We start from the raw sequence: 15,810 nt of genomic DNA, 5'->3' as shown, positions 1-15,810 counted from the left end.
TAAATTACGTGTCCTAAAAGGAGGGACACGCGTCAGTGCTCAAAAAAGTTTTCAAATGCGTTCTTAAAAGTTTTAGAACTATGCTGAACCAAATAAGTGTTCTAAAAAATATTCTTAGAAGAGTGTTCCAAAACGTCGGCTTCAAAGTGTTCCAAAAAATGAATATATGTCCATTTTCCAAAAGTGTTCAAAACGTGTCTGAAGATCTGCAGTGTAGGCAATTATTATCACTCCCACTAAAGATTAAATACATTAAAATTATATTTAACCACTAGTGGTACAGTCATAGAAAAAAAAACGAAACACTTTTAATTATTCAGCCATTATACATGCTAGAAAGAAAAGAAAGGTGTCATCCAACTTGTTTTAAAGTCTTCTTCAAAACTACGTAGGTTAAATTTTGATAAGGGACCATATACAAAGCAAAATGAACACCAACTCTTGATTTTCAAATAAGAACCCCCATTTTTTGCTACATAATTATGTTTAGACAGCAAATTTCAGCCAGGGTACGAAATTTCACTGCATTCCGTGCAGTAGAACAGGAGTTATTAACAAAAAACGTTTTAGGGACCGTCACCACATTGAAAACGTTTCTTTCAAGGTCACGGCTTATCAAATAACGGAATGTAAACAAAAAAAAGAATACTTTCATTGAATTTGAATTTTGACATCTTGAATTCAAATTATGTTTTTTGCAATCACGAGTGTGTGTATGTAGGCGTGTGTGTTTGTGTATGGGGGGTATGTGTATTTGTGTGTAGGGGGTATGTGCATGTGTGTGTAGGCATATGTGTTTGTGTCTGTGTGCAGGCATGAATGTGTGGGTAGTTGTGTGTATGTGAGTGTGTATGTGTAGGTGTCTGTATGTGTGTGTATGTGTGTAGGTGTATGCGTGTATGTGTCAGTGTGTGTATGTGTTTGTGTGTATGTGTCAGTGTGTGTATGTGTTTGTGTGTGTGTGTGTATGTGTGTGTAGTTGTGTATGTATGCGCGTGTGTGTAGGAAAGGGATGCAACCTGGAGACGGCTTTCGCTATAGGAGGAGTCGGTCGACGGTGATGGTACGGAGGGTGGCGGTGGGAAAATAAACTGATAGGAAGCCAAAAACAGTCAAATAAAAGCAATAAGCAATCTTGATTGCTCAAAAAAAAAATCGAGATTATCCAGTTCAATTCATGATTTTTTTAAGTTCTCTTTTTTCCGTAATTCGATACTTTTTGGCCGATAATGTTGCGCCAACAAGCGATTTACGGTAGCAATTTTTTTTTTTTAAAGGTTAAAATATTTACTGATTTTTGTCTGTCTGGATTAACCTAAAAAAGACGGATGGGGTTTGGCTGGTCCATCGTATATATCGTTGCTTAATAAATCGAGTAATGACAAATTGAAAGTAATGGAACTATTTGCTTTTTCTAATATGAACCTACTGGATTGCTTATATAATCATTCAGAAAATTAGCCTCATAGAAATGAAAATATCCAACTTATACCTAGAATCATGATGTGAATATGTTTAATAAATGTATTGCACCTATGTTACAGGTTTATTTTCGAATGAATAGAAAGTCTTTGATGTAAAATGGAATTGCGTGTTTTTAATTTCGCAAAACATTGAAAGAAGTTTGAGTTATCGCATACAAAAATATAAAATATATACCGCACAACGTGGGAAGACGCAGCATTAAATGATTTGAGACTCGAGCGAAGCAAGGTTCATTTATTCCGTGAAAATTTGCTCTAGATACATAAAATTAACCGAAGAAATAATCCAAAAAATAAAACAGAAACAGGAGAATATAAATACCCGTTAGTGAGCAAACCGTTCATACTTGAACTTCATTTGGTAAAAATTTGGTTATTTGAATTTACACAGTGGAGAAACAAGTTCTAGTGGCTTTTTTGTAATTAAAAACGAGAATATGTTTCAAATCCAAATTTGATGCGGAAGATCATAATGCGTGGTATTATTAAAGAAACATAACACAATTGGCGATTTAGTTAAACATGTAATGGCTCTTAAAAGCAATTTAGGAAAATAATTTCCCAATGCTGTTTCTAGCAACGAGATTCGAGATGGTCCAACCCGTAATTTAAAGAAACAAAGTTATTTTAGCTTACACCAAGGTGAACCAAAATCAGACGTCTTGTCGCTTCTCTGATTTTGTAACTTTGCACTAGCAAACAAAGCTCAGTATTATTTAATTTTGTATTGTGAATCATACTAGCAAACGAACTATAGTACAGCATACCCGTCAGGCGATTTTATCGAGCCTTAGGTTACAATTCCGTCCTTGTTATGGATTTTGTAGATTGGAACCGGAACCAACTCGTGCTGGACGCAGAAGTCCGGTCATTGAAGCTGAGAGCGCGAACAAACTGGTAGGTAAAGTAAATTTATCTGCTGTATATTTACGGCGTCTTACTTGGTGAGATAAATTTTCTTCATCCACCAGTTTGTAGGCACTCTCAGCTTCAATGACATGACATCTGCTTCATTGCTCGGTTAAACCTAGTTCAGGGCTGTTATATTAATTAATCGGACTAAAGAGCCGCATTCAAATGGGATAACCAAGCCTCAATTTATTCGCGGTGAAGAGCGGGCCATATTCAAAGCTGTTCTAAATGGCACGTTGAACAGCTTCGTGTAAGATCAGAAAGCAGAATTAGAATTCCAGTGTCATAAAGTTGTAGCAAATATTCAGATATTGGGTTCTGAAAAACATGCATTTCTTAAGATAGGCATTCAGTAGTTGATAACAATAATTTATTATAATTCTCTTTTTCGATATTTTTCCATGTTATTCGAAAAAGAAGAAAATAATTTGAAATTTTATCTTTGTCTTGCGAGATTGATTTTAATGTCAAATCACGGACAATGACACAGAAAGTAAGTAGAAAAATAGTATTTAAATTATAATTAAGAATAGACAAAAACTGAACTTAATCTAACACCCAAATTAATGTTTTATTAAATCTTTGACGAAGTCAAAAAAAAAAAGAGTTCACAATTATCCACAACTATTACTTTTGTGCAGAATACGAGCTCAAAGCACGCGGCTCACTACTGCGACTGACATTTCCTCTCCTAGATCTTAACACATTGAAAATTATTCAAACACTTTACAAAATAATAATAATAATAATAATAATAATTCCTAAAAACCAGCAAACTTATCTAAGAGCAAATATTACCTATTGACCCATCTGGATACTGTTAAAGAGGAAATTTCACGCTGTCAGGTATTTTCGAGTGCTTTTTCCCGATTTGGACAAGGCAATAGTTTTTGCTTTTAGCAAATTATCACTGGGAAGAGCCATTAATTCTACACTGCCTACTGCAACATGACTAGCAAGACAATGAGATTTTATTGTATGTTTCTATGAAAAAGTTGTGCATGTTAATTTTATTTTCTGAGTTATTGTTTTACAAAAGGCAATAGCTAAACGCAAAAAAAAAAAAAAAAAAAAAAAAAAAAAAAAAAAAACATAAGTATTTTTAGTGTAGATTTTAATTTTAAAAGTTCTATAAAATATTCTTTCGATGGACAATCAAATAGTGTTTCGCATTGTCTACACATTGACGTTTGAACGATATCCACAAAAAACTGTCGGTCAAAATATTGTGTTGTTCTGCAGAGACAGCGAATACATTTATGCATTTAAAAATTCATAGACGTAGCTCTAATGTAAAAAAAAAACGCATTATAATTGGTTTGCTTATTTTGTTGAACATTTATTTTTCTTTTTTTTACGAAGAAACTAATTTCATAATTTCTGTTTTAAAAAAGTGTACGGTCCCCTAAAAAGGGAAAAAATGAATTTTTAAGCATAGCGAAAAAACTACTGAATATTTTTAGCTCAAATTTTGGATTCCCTCATAAGAGCTCTTCTAGATTGTTTCTCTGTTAAAATTTAATATGGTTTCAGATCATATTTTTTCAAAAAATATTACAATAATTCATAAAAAAATTAAATTTACATTTTTGGTATCGTAAATGATGTTTTTATAATTGGGTTGATTCATATTTTGATATAAAAACGCAATCTTTGCTGTGCCTCATCTAGTTTTTTTTGTTATGAGCAAACATATCAAAATACGTTTTAACATTACGAGAGGAATTTTTCAAAACTCGATTCTGAAGTAACGGCTGGATCGAATTCAACAAAATTTTGTAAACAAAGTTAAAAAAGGATGCTGATCACAAATATGTGATAAAAAAGGGAGGTTCTTATTGAGAAATTTGAAGTTGATGCTCGTTTTAATATGAAGACGACCCCTTAACAACAACTTTTTAACATAATTATGTAGAACTTTTTATTCCTGAAACAGTAACACCTTACACGTGTCTCTAGTGTCAATAGTCTTTGAATACGATCGAGTGTTTCGTTTTTTTTTTCTATGACTGTACCTGCACGGCTTTGTCCGTAGGTGAAAATTAAAAGGTCATTCGGTTCGCCTATCTAGTTACAAATAATGGATGACGAATTTCTCGCCAATTGGCTATGTTCATTCGCTCTCCCATTCCACGTCATGATAATTTCTTAATTTACTCGTCCATCTTATGATAATTTTGCTCCGAAAAATGTTCTTAAAATTGAAATAGAAAAAGAACAAAATAGAATTTTCGAAAAATCGCTTTGAGGTGCACACCCCCATGCTACAAACTAACTTTGTGCCAAATTTCATGAAAATCGGCCGAACGGTCTAGGCGCTATGCGCATCTCAGAGGTCCAGACATCCTACAGACATCCTCCAGAGAGAGGTACTTTGAGCTTTATTATTAGTAAAGATTCCTTACTAATAAAAAAACTCCCTAAACTGCCAAACTAAGTTCATTATTTGATTTCTTCGGTATTTGTTCGTGGAGACTTTCAGAATTACTGTTTTAACTAGAAGTATTTGTGAGGATTAAACCTTCACACCACTCAATATTTTATTGATTTGACACAGGCAACAGAATTAACCTTTAGTCAACTGAAGATAGTTAGCAGTGATAACCAGTAATAAATAGGACGTGTCAGGTCATGATTCATGATTAATGTTATGTATGATTATAGTTTGTCTGTGCTGTTGAGATAAATGGGTCACCTATTTTTTCCTTGAGGATGCTGCAGATAACATATTTTAAGAATTAGGAAAAGTTGCACGTATAAATAATTGTTTTATTCTATAATTGTACTTATTGTCTATTAAATAATGTAAGATAACAAATGTTTAAGTTCGTGTTAGTGTATTAAATTAAATCGACAAAGTTTTGAATCAATAAATCAATTATTCAATCTTGTGTACATTATTTGTTTTAAAGAACTTGTTTAAAATTTTATGCAAAATTTAAGTAACATTGAACACATTTTTTAGCTTCAAACTTAGTCATAAACAGTCAGAACTTTCTAGCTGACCTAATATTAAAGCAGGTTTATATTAACTAATACCGTAAACTTTCGCATTGTGCTCGGTTGGAACTTTTCAGAATATAATTTTATAATTCGCATTAAATAAGTTGGTTAGTTCTGTTGGATTTAGATGCATTGAATATGACTACATTTCAATTTTGTTAAGGGACCCGCATTACATATTAATAATATTGAGAATTTTTATATTTCTTGTTGGTAAAGAGCTGATTCAAAATTTGGGATCAATTTATTTTTCAATCATTTTATATACATTCAATATTTTCCATATATTTATTTAAGACAATCTTTTAATTTTTTTCTCAGAAACAATATTTGAAAAGCCACAGTTCACTCAATTAATGTAAGAATATAAATATGCCATTTTTATTAAGGTTACAAGTATTATGATTATTAATGCATTAAGAGTGCGACCTTACTTAAAAATCACATTTTTATATGTTGCTCTCAGTTGTACGAAAAAACTGTTGTACGAGAAAACTGTTGCATCTGTTTGAAGGCATGAACATTTGGGTAAAATTAGGCGAAATTGTAAAAGTTGCGTTTAAAAAACAATATGGAGAGAGAAAAGAAATCATGAAATTTTTAAATGCTTTAAACCAATTTAAGGTAGACTAGATAGGCCAGATTATCAAAAATTTGATTGTGAAAAAATAATAAAATTTTAAATATGTTTCTTAAATAAATTGGCTTGGCAGTAGTAACCACGTTCTAGATTGTTCCACTGGTTGGTGGTGTTTATTCCCTGGTTTGGTCCTCTCTTTTTTTTTTTTTTTCAACTCTCCCTGAAATAATAAAGCAGCTTTATAAAATATCTCTCATTACTTTAAAAATAATTATGTATTTCACTAAAAAATAATTTAAAAATTAAATAGCATCTGAGTGATCCATTCAATGGGTTGGTAAACTTTGTTTTGTTTCAACGCCCCAAAAAACCTGAAGCAGAATTGTAAAAGTTACCTCAATTAAAAAAGAAAATAGTAATTACGTAGATCACTGAAAACGTTTTAACCATATGTCAAATACTACAGATTTTCGACTTCATGATTTTTATTTTTTTTTCAATGTAAATAGTTATTGAGTGTTTATACACTGGTCTAGTTCACCTTTTTTTCTTCAACTCCCCAAAAGACCCGAAGAAGAATCGTAAAAGTTATCTCATTTAAAAGAAAAATAATAATTACGTATATCATTTAAAATGTTTTAACTATGCGTCAAATACTAGAGTTTCACAAGTTCATGTTTTTTTTTTTTTTTTTTGATTAAATAGATATTTAGTTTTCATTCACTGTTTTTTAACTCACCAAAACTTTTCAAAGCAGTAAAAGTTCTCTTTAAAAGTAAATAAATAAATACATAAGTATATTACTAGAATGTTTTAACTATGTGTCAAATATTAGAGTTTTACAAGTTCATGTTTTTTTTTAATTAGATATTTAGTGTTTATTTCTTGGTTTGATTTACCTTTTTTGTTTCAGCTCACCAAACATTCCCGAAGCAGTAAAAGTACTCTTTAAAAAACATAATAAATAAGTATATCACTAAAAATGCTTTCACTAAAAGTTTTGCAACCTCATGGGTTTTTTTAACTAAATATATATTTAGTTTTCATTCACTGGTTTGATTCACTTTTTTTTTGTTTCAACACACCAAAAATTCCCAACTAAGTAAAAGTTCTCTTTAAAAAATAAATAAATAAGCATATCACTTAAAATGTTTTAACCATGTGTAAAAAGTTTTTTCTGCTACATGATTTTTTTTTAAAGACTCGAGTTTTCATTCATTGGTTGATCCACCCGTATGTAAATTATGCAACATTTATTACACTTTAACTATATTTCTGCTAAGATCTTTAAAACTTTCGATATTTTAATGCGATTTATTAATTTTCAAGCTTAATTTTATCTGAAACAAAGTAGAATTTCATTTTTATGGTTCTCTCCCATCTCTGGTATAGTTTGTATGTCAGTTGCCCCGACGTGTAAGTGAGAGATTAGTGTAATAAAAACTTGATTTTTACCCTTTCATTAAGCAAGATTAATGCTCATGTTACACGTATTCCCTTGAAAACTAACAATGTATGATTTTTTTCTAACAATTGCAGTGGAATTGCAGCCAAATAAATATATCAAAACGTTCATTGATTTAATATTAGATAAATGTCACGCGTGATGTTAAGTCTTATCACGAATTTCGACCCAACTAGTGGAATCCATTTAAGGTCGTTAATTCAAGAGTGGTGTCCTTCCTACGAAGAAAAAATGACGTTGGCAAAGTTTTTTGGCATTAAATGTGTTTCTAGAGGAGCGGGGTATAAAAAGAGTTGATTTCTTTTGTGAAGGTCTGAAAATGATACATTTCCGTCGAAGTGATGGATGATATTAATTTTGTTTTGGGAATTTCTTCATATGGAACAAAAGCTGTCACTAACTTTCTGATCACATGTGATTATACGAAAAGCAAGATCCAAATTGAGGAGGACCATATTAATAATACGTGTAAGTTATTCCGCATAGAATATTAAATAAAAAAGTAGGGATTCTCATTCAAAAACTCAGACTTTTCGTTCATTTTATTTTGTGGGTCATTCCGACGAAAATGGTACATTTCATGTCCGGAAGTTTTTGATTTTTTACAGAAAATTTGATAGTTAATATGAATTAATCATATTTTTTTCTTTATTCTTCATGCAATTTTGTATCGTGAGGTATTTTTTGTATTTAATATTTTGATTTAGGAATTTTTTTTAAAAATATGTTAGTCAAAAAGGTAAAATCTTGATGTCCCAGCTTCAAAACGGCGACAGTTAAAAAGTGATATAAGTAATTGCTTAGATGCAATAACAAAAAAATTTTCCAAATATATTGGAACACCTTTATTGTAACAATTTAAACAATAATTTTTTTTAGAAAAATATTTTTTTAATGAAAATGCGGGGAATTTACAATTGTCCCTACAGTTTACAGATTTTGAAATGCCCACTCTGTTACAGTCATTAAAGAATAAAAAAAAATATTTTTACAAAAAAATAGCAATACTTTTGAGATGACCAGATGGTAAAAACTCCATGTTTAGCTAACCTTAGCGGATTCAGCAGTCAATAAGCAAGGTAAGATTCATTCTTTGTCTCTGATAGTAAGTTTGAGTAACAAAATGTCCACTATGTTACATTAATTTTACTAATTAAAATTAAAAAAAAAATCTTAATTAGATATAAAGTAGTAATTTTAGAGTTACTTTTGTATTACTATTTTAACTGTTACTTTATGTTTAGGTTTAGAAATTTTTTTTTAACTACTTATTTGTCCACTCTGTTACATGTCCACTCTGTTACACTTCTTGTGTAAGAGTGGACAATATTTATGGAAATAGTAAACAAGTCCCATACGCTATTGGTGTTTTTCAAAAAGCTTAGCTTAACAAATTTATAGAAAAATTGAATTAAATACAAAATTTTAAAAAATGAAACAATGTCTATTTTCTCTCCTTAAACATAGAAATTACTTCTATCTTCAATAATAGTGTAGATTCTGTTACAGGTATATTCACTCTGTTACAGGAATCTTTTAACTGTTTTGATTGTAATTTCTTTTCTAAATATTTAATTTAAAAGTTAATTTGCATAGAACTACACAATTACTAACTAGAATAATTCAACTTCAATCTTTTTTCAACTTTGTTTCATATAATGATCTACCTTTTGCAAATGAGTTTTTAAAATTTTATATTTTTGAGTAAGATAATTAGCAATAAAACTTAAATCTTCCTGTTACAATGACATTTTAAGCATTTGTATGAAAGATATGTTCCATTTGTTTATATTAAACAAAAAAAAATTCACAAAATAAGTGAAAATTTTGAATTTGTTATTGTTTTTAAATGTGTAACAGATTGGACAAAATCTATCATTTTTGATGAAAGAACTGAAAAAATTGAATATTAATATCAAGTTGGGTCAATAAATTTTTATAGTTCAGATAAATTAAATCCTTTTGCCATTATTTGACATTAATTTTTGTTGGATTAGATGACTTTGAAAAAAAAAAAAAGATTTTGAAAACTGAAATGTATTATGTTCACCGGAATGACCCGTTTACCAAAATTTTATTTACGCAGTTTTAAAGAAAATTTTAATAAATGTCGGATGACACCTTTTTTGCTTGTACAATAACCGAATAATTAGGAGTATTTCTTTTTCCTTTTTTTCTTCATGACTGACCAATATATATTTTTTTTAATTTAGAAGGAAAGGCATATAATTATGCACCTTGATTTATTTGACATCCAGTTAATCAATGACCTGATTATATGCTTCTGCACAACAAGAAAAAAAACGTACTAGTGCATTTTAATGAACTACATCTTTGTTACTCAGCCAAATAAAAATATTTTCTGCCAAATGTTAGAGCAAGACTTCTGGTACATTTATCGATTAAAAAGTTTTACGAAAATCATAAAATCAAGATTTTACTTACAATTATTAGTTAAAATTGTCTGTTTGGCGTTGTTTCACAGCTTGGATGCATTTCTTACTGATCATCAATCTCGTCTGTTTTGCATAAATTATTAGAAATGAGAAGTCTGTTTCTTAAAAATGGAATGAAAAAGAATACGAGTAGTGCGTATTACAACGTGATTTAATTACAACGTCTTGCGTATAACAACTGCTTATAATTTGTAGAAACACACTGTAAATAAGTTCTAAAAGTCACTGATTACTATTGGGCAACGTTTCAATTGTTTACCCAAATCTTCTGTGAAAAATAAGTTATGTTGCAAAAAAGTTTCCTGAATCGCAATAAGTTCTATAAATGCCGACTTTATTCCGTGGTGAAAAATATTTTTAACTACCAGTGTAAAGCGATACTATCTTCTTTACACTTTTCCCCGCATCAGCCTAAGGTCTTACTCTTTCAGCTTAGTTACGATTTCTCCGATTTGACTGAGCCCCACTCAATAGCGAAGTACAGTCTCCGGGTATTGTGGTTCCAAAGGAATTGCTTGCAATTATGTCTTAGTGTCTGCCAAATTCGTTTCGAAGCTGACCTGGTAAAGCAGGAAGGTGCCAGGCTGTTACTATATACTGCCGTGCTAAGCACAAAAGTAGTATCTGCGCTTTTAATGAAAATTAAGATACGGTCACCAGGTGGTTATTTGTCACATAAAATACAAAGTGATAAATACAGTGCTTTGTGGGCCTTTGTCAATAAGATTTTTTTTTTTTTTAATTCTGAAAAAGTTGCATTTGAATCAAGTACATGGATGCCCAAAACTTTCAACGGCAATTAATCATTTTGAACTCGTCTACAAATATGACTTTTGTGCTCCGAACGGCAGTATACATGTGAAAGTTATCACTGAAGTTCCTAGGATAGCCCAGAAACATGATTGGCTTTGATTTGGAAGGTTTCTAATTTTTTTCAGATAAATTCCAAGCTATTTTCAGGAAAATTACTAACTTTCATCGCGAAATTTTCAATTTTTTTTTGGAGAAAAATTTGGTAATGACAGAAATTGGGTATATTACCTGCCCATTATTTTCCAACAACGTTTCTGGATCCTTTTTACAGTGGAAGGTTAAGAACCCGTGATCTCAGGAGTTACTGATAGATCACGGGTCAGGACTTTGTGCTTTCGATGTTTTACTGAATAACACTATTATCAACAAAAAATAACATGAATGCTGTAAAGAGACTGGTTTCTCTTTACACAAGAAGACAATTATGTCACAGAAGATACTTTAAGAATCGTCACGGAGCAATTTCAAAAGCAATTAGTGAAAAGGTCACAAACACCCCAAAACTTAAAGAGTTAACTTAATTATTTTTGAAAATCTTCCTTAATATTTAGCTGTGCTAATTTCACATATCCTGTTGTATACTTTACAAACAAAAACAAAAAAAATCGTGAAATGTGTTGCTCTAAATAAAAGCGTAAAACGCAAAATAGGGAAGGTAAATACACCAGTAGTGGCCAGGGCTTCAGTAGTGACCACTTCAAAGTTACTTATATACTTTGAAGAAAGAAATGAACAATAATAATGTGGTTAATATATTGATTTTTAATAAAACTATCATATTGAATCAATTTTATTCATCAGGCATTTGAATTTAAAGTAAGCAATTAAAATCTTCAGATGGGAGAATGTCAGATTACCAGGACTGAAATTTTCAGATTTTGTAGTGGCCACGACCGGATTAAATTTGAGGTAAGGGAAAAAAGGGATAAAATATTGAACAAATTGAAATTCTTGCATTTTTAGAAAATGATATGATTAAGGAAGAGTTGGGCTATAATGCGCTCATTGAGTTTCAAGAGAAGTCATTTGCACTGTAGACTCACATTTTTAAAATATACTTTACTGTGGTTACAACACTGTTAAAACGATTCAGAAACGTTCCTGGAAAATAATAGGCAGCTGATGTGCCCAATCTATGCCAGTAACATACCTCGCAAAACCCAGGAACGTTTTCCGTAAAAATTCAGTAACTTTCCTGAAAAATCCAGAAATCTTCCAGTTTAAAGTCAGTCGTGCCATTGGAACTTCAGGGTAATCTTAGGGAGGGATAATATAAAGGCCTGGAACCTTCCTGATTTAGCAAGACAGTTTCAAAAACAGTATTGCAAACATGGTCAAAGCTAAGCCAGAATTGCTTATGAGTAACAAGCATCTCACCTGATTGCAATTCTTGCAAAGCTACGTAGTCCAAACTTACTCGCTCCCTTTGGGAGTTTAGTCAGCATGGACGAGCCGTGTTCTAACGGAAGTCGGTACACCTTATAAATACTCTCAGTGATTCTTTAAACTGGGAGCCAAAAATATTTTTTACAACAGAGAAAAGTTCTGACAACTTGTAGCAATTCAGGAAACTTTTTGACAATGATACTTGATATTTCCAGGAAGTGGATAAAAACCACTGAAATCCCGAAACGTTACACAGAAATAGTCAGTAACGTTTCGGAATTTTTTTGCAGTGAACTAGTGGGTTTTCAATCCTGGAGTAGCCAACTGAAACACTGACCACTACTGGTGTGTTTACCTTAATTTGTTCAAGGTTTCAACATTGTAGCCACTTGAATTTTGGTTATTTACTTCTTATGATAGATCAAGGGTTGCTTATGCTGTAAATTTGCAGGCAATAATCAAAACGCGTTTTTCTTTAAAATCTTATTTTATGACATCGCGAGCACAAAATCATCGCTAATACTTCTTTTTTTTCGAAGTCAAAAAACTGAAACAAATGAGCCAACACAAAGTTACCCGGACTGGCTCAAATATTACCTGAATGGCAAGATGTCTCAAAAAATTGACTCACACTTTAATTGATGCACTTTTTGCATGGCAGGTGTAATGAATGAATCACAGCATGACAGGATATCAAGTTAGTTTTAAAGAGAGGAAGCTGTCTTGAAATGTTATTGGCAGACAGAAAACGGCATTGGGGTGCTAAGACGATTCAGATGAAAATTTTTAAAACGGCACTAACTTGATGGACTATTTCTTGCAACAGAGATAAATTTTAAGAACTTGTAACTTCCCAAACGTCAACAAGAAATGTTCTGGACGACCAAAGGAACAACAATGTATGCATGATAGGAAATTGAAAGACAATTACGATGTTCCAATTGGAATGTATCGTGACGTTTGGCGAATTGTTTGGTACGCATTATCAGCATTGCCTAAACAATGATGGTCATCAATTTGAACATTTGCGAACACGATTCTTCAGTTGATAGATCTCTTCTGTATACTAAGCTGTTCCATTTCACTCTAAGTTCATAAATAGTGTTTTCCTTGTCACTCGAAGTGTGGCTATATTCTTTTGCGACGCACTATATACTGGCACAATTTAAATTTAGAGTAAAGACTGGGGTGGTTTCTTCAGAATCATTCTTCTGCCGATCCAACTTTGAGCAGTCAGATCTGCTACGCGGCAACATTCTTGAGATGAATGATTAAGTGCAAAGGAACGCTTAAAGCAATAACAATCCCAAAATGTATTTCACTGCTCTTAGAAGAAATAATTAAGAGCCGTGATTCAAGATGCGACTTAACCACAGAGAAAGATACAATGGTGACGGTCCTTTTGTTCTTAAATTTATTTATTAAGTTAACAAAAAACTGGTTGCTTATAAAATATATGTTTACTTTCACTTGTCGGGTTCTCCAAAAATGACTGAAATTTTTTTAAAAAATAAAATAAAAATGCATGCAATAGAAAAGTATTTAAAAGTGCGTATGAATGATTCTAAAAAGAGATTGGACAAGAGTGTATGAATTAAAAAATAAATAATAAATACTTAACTAAACGTAATCAAGTTTCATTTTGCTGAAGAATTTCCTTCGTAATAAACTTTTCTTCAGAAAACGCTGAATTTTAACTAGTTTTCCAACTTTCTTTACTACAAGACAATTTTTGCGCTTTGTTCATGTACTTACGCTACAATATGCTACAAGTACCCCCACATTTTTCCTAAAAAAAGACTAAAAAACCCACATTTCTTTAAAAAAAAAAACCTGCTTTTGTTGGATTTTTTCAGTTTTTTTTTTTAAAAACCCAAAATACCCTGGGTCCATAGGCTTAAAAAAAAAAACGGGCTTTTGCCAACCCTTTGAGGCCGAAGAAGACGCGGTGTATAGAATTCTATTAACTTTGGACATTGCAAACCGTTTGGAATAAAAAAAATGTGTGTACTTCAAAATACATGTAAACGAATAATTATTGAGATTCGCTTCGGAAAAATTAGATCTTGAATTCAAGTAGTGCAGTTTTCAATATTAGTCCGTATTTCTAAAAGTTGTAACTTTGCAAGCATTTCGAGCTATTCTTTAAGACTTTTATTCATTCTAAAATCGATATATGAAACATCTGCTAATGAATTCACATAACTATATTTAGTTTAGAAAATTATCAACTCCACGAGTAATTGCACATTAGTACCGTACATTTAAAGTTATGAGCCCAAACAACAAAGAACATTGGGCAGGAAAGAATTTGAACAAAAAGAGGACAAAAAAAAAAAAAAAAAAGAAAAAAAGAGAAATCATGATGATCACATTTAAGCATTTAAAATCGATATAGTTAAACAATATAGGTCATAAAAATCCTATCAGAAATAAATAGCCGAGAAAAAAAAAGTAGAAATATGTAAAGAAGAGGCCGATGAAAATGAGTGCAACAGGTTGCAAGACAGGTTTTATGGCGTAACTTTGATTCCCCTAACCTATGCAATGGAATTCAACCCCGACTAAAGTCACTACGGAATAATATGATTTAGACTTGCAGTGTTGCTCTTACATCACCTGCAGCAGATCAGTTGGCTCATATTCCGAGCATTCTTATGGGTCCGTGTATATTTCATTTTTCCAATTTAAGTGATTACAACTCCCAATGAAAAGTTCAGATACATAAAGAAAGATATACTTTACATATGGAAAGATTATATTGCTCAGTGGTAATTATGTGTTGGTCTCCCTTGATCAGGAAATGAGGTAAATCAATTTGTTTCAAACGATTTGTTAAAAACGAAACAAAAAATGTTACTTACTATTAAATTTTAAATAAAAAGTACCTGCGTAATCTTTTTGAAATATAGATCGCTTTTTACCCGAACAAGGTCGGGACGGGCCTATAGTGTATATATAAAATAAGGACTAAAAGCAGTTAGGGTACAGAATTTCGTTCCGTTCCGACGAGTAGAATAAAATGCAATCGAGTTTACTAAATTCCAAATATTTTTTTCAGAAGAAAAAGAAAACTACTAACTATAATACATTAAGTTTAAGTTATTAATTGACATTTTTTGGGTTTATTAAATTTATAGATTTTTATGGTACTTAGGAATACATAATATTATGGTTACAGATTTTTAAATAAAAAAAAAAAAACGAAGCAGTATTCTAACATTTTGTTTAAAACTTAGTGAGAAGTATAATTACCTCACACACTTGCGCAACCAGAATATACCTTCTGAAGAAGATCAAAAAGTCCTTTCATGCATATAAACTAATGTATTAGGATCGGCAATAATGTTAAAACCTAGGCCTTTGGAGGAGGTTTTGACCCCCAAATCAGCTACACTGCATGCAAACGATGTGTAACCTTGTAACCGCAAACTGTAACCGCCATCTGGTAACTTCTTGTAACCTTCTCGGCATGAAATCTAGAGGGCTGTTTCGTGTTGTATCTGGATCACTTGTTTAGTTTTTTTCAAGAAATAGAGGCAGCTGCTATAAGTTTATCTTACATTTGAAATTGCGGGGAGCTGAGTTGAACTGTTTTGTAATGCCAATACATTTTATATAAGATTTAATACACAAATTGATGGAAGAAAAATCCCGAATTTCTAAGCCAGCGCAAGGGTGTGAAAAATGCATTTCAGGTTCTTCTTTCAT

The sequence above is a fragment of the Uloborus diversus genome, chromosome 9 (genome assembly GCF_026930045.1).
Source record: "Uloborus diversus isolate 005 chromosome 9, Udiv.v.3.1, whole genome shotgun sequence".
NCBI lineage: Eukaryota > Metazoa > Arthropoda > Arachnida > Araneae > Uloboridae > Uloborus > Uloborus diversus.
The sequence above is the reverse complement of the archived record's forward strand: the minus strand, read 5'-3'. Positions refer to the sequence as shown.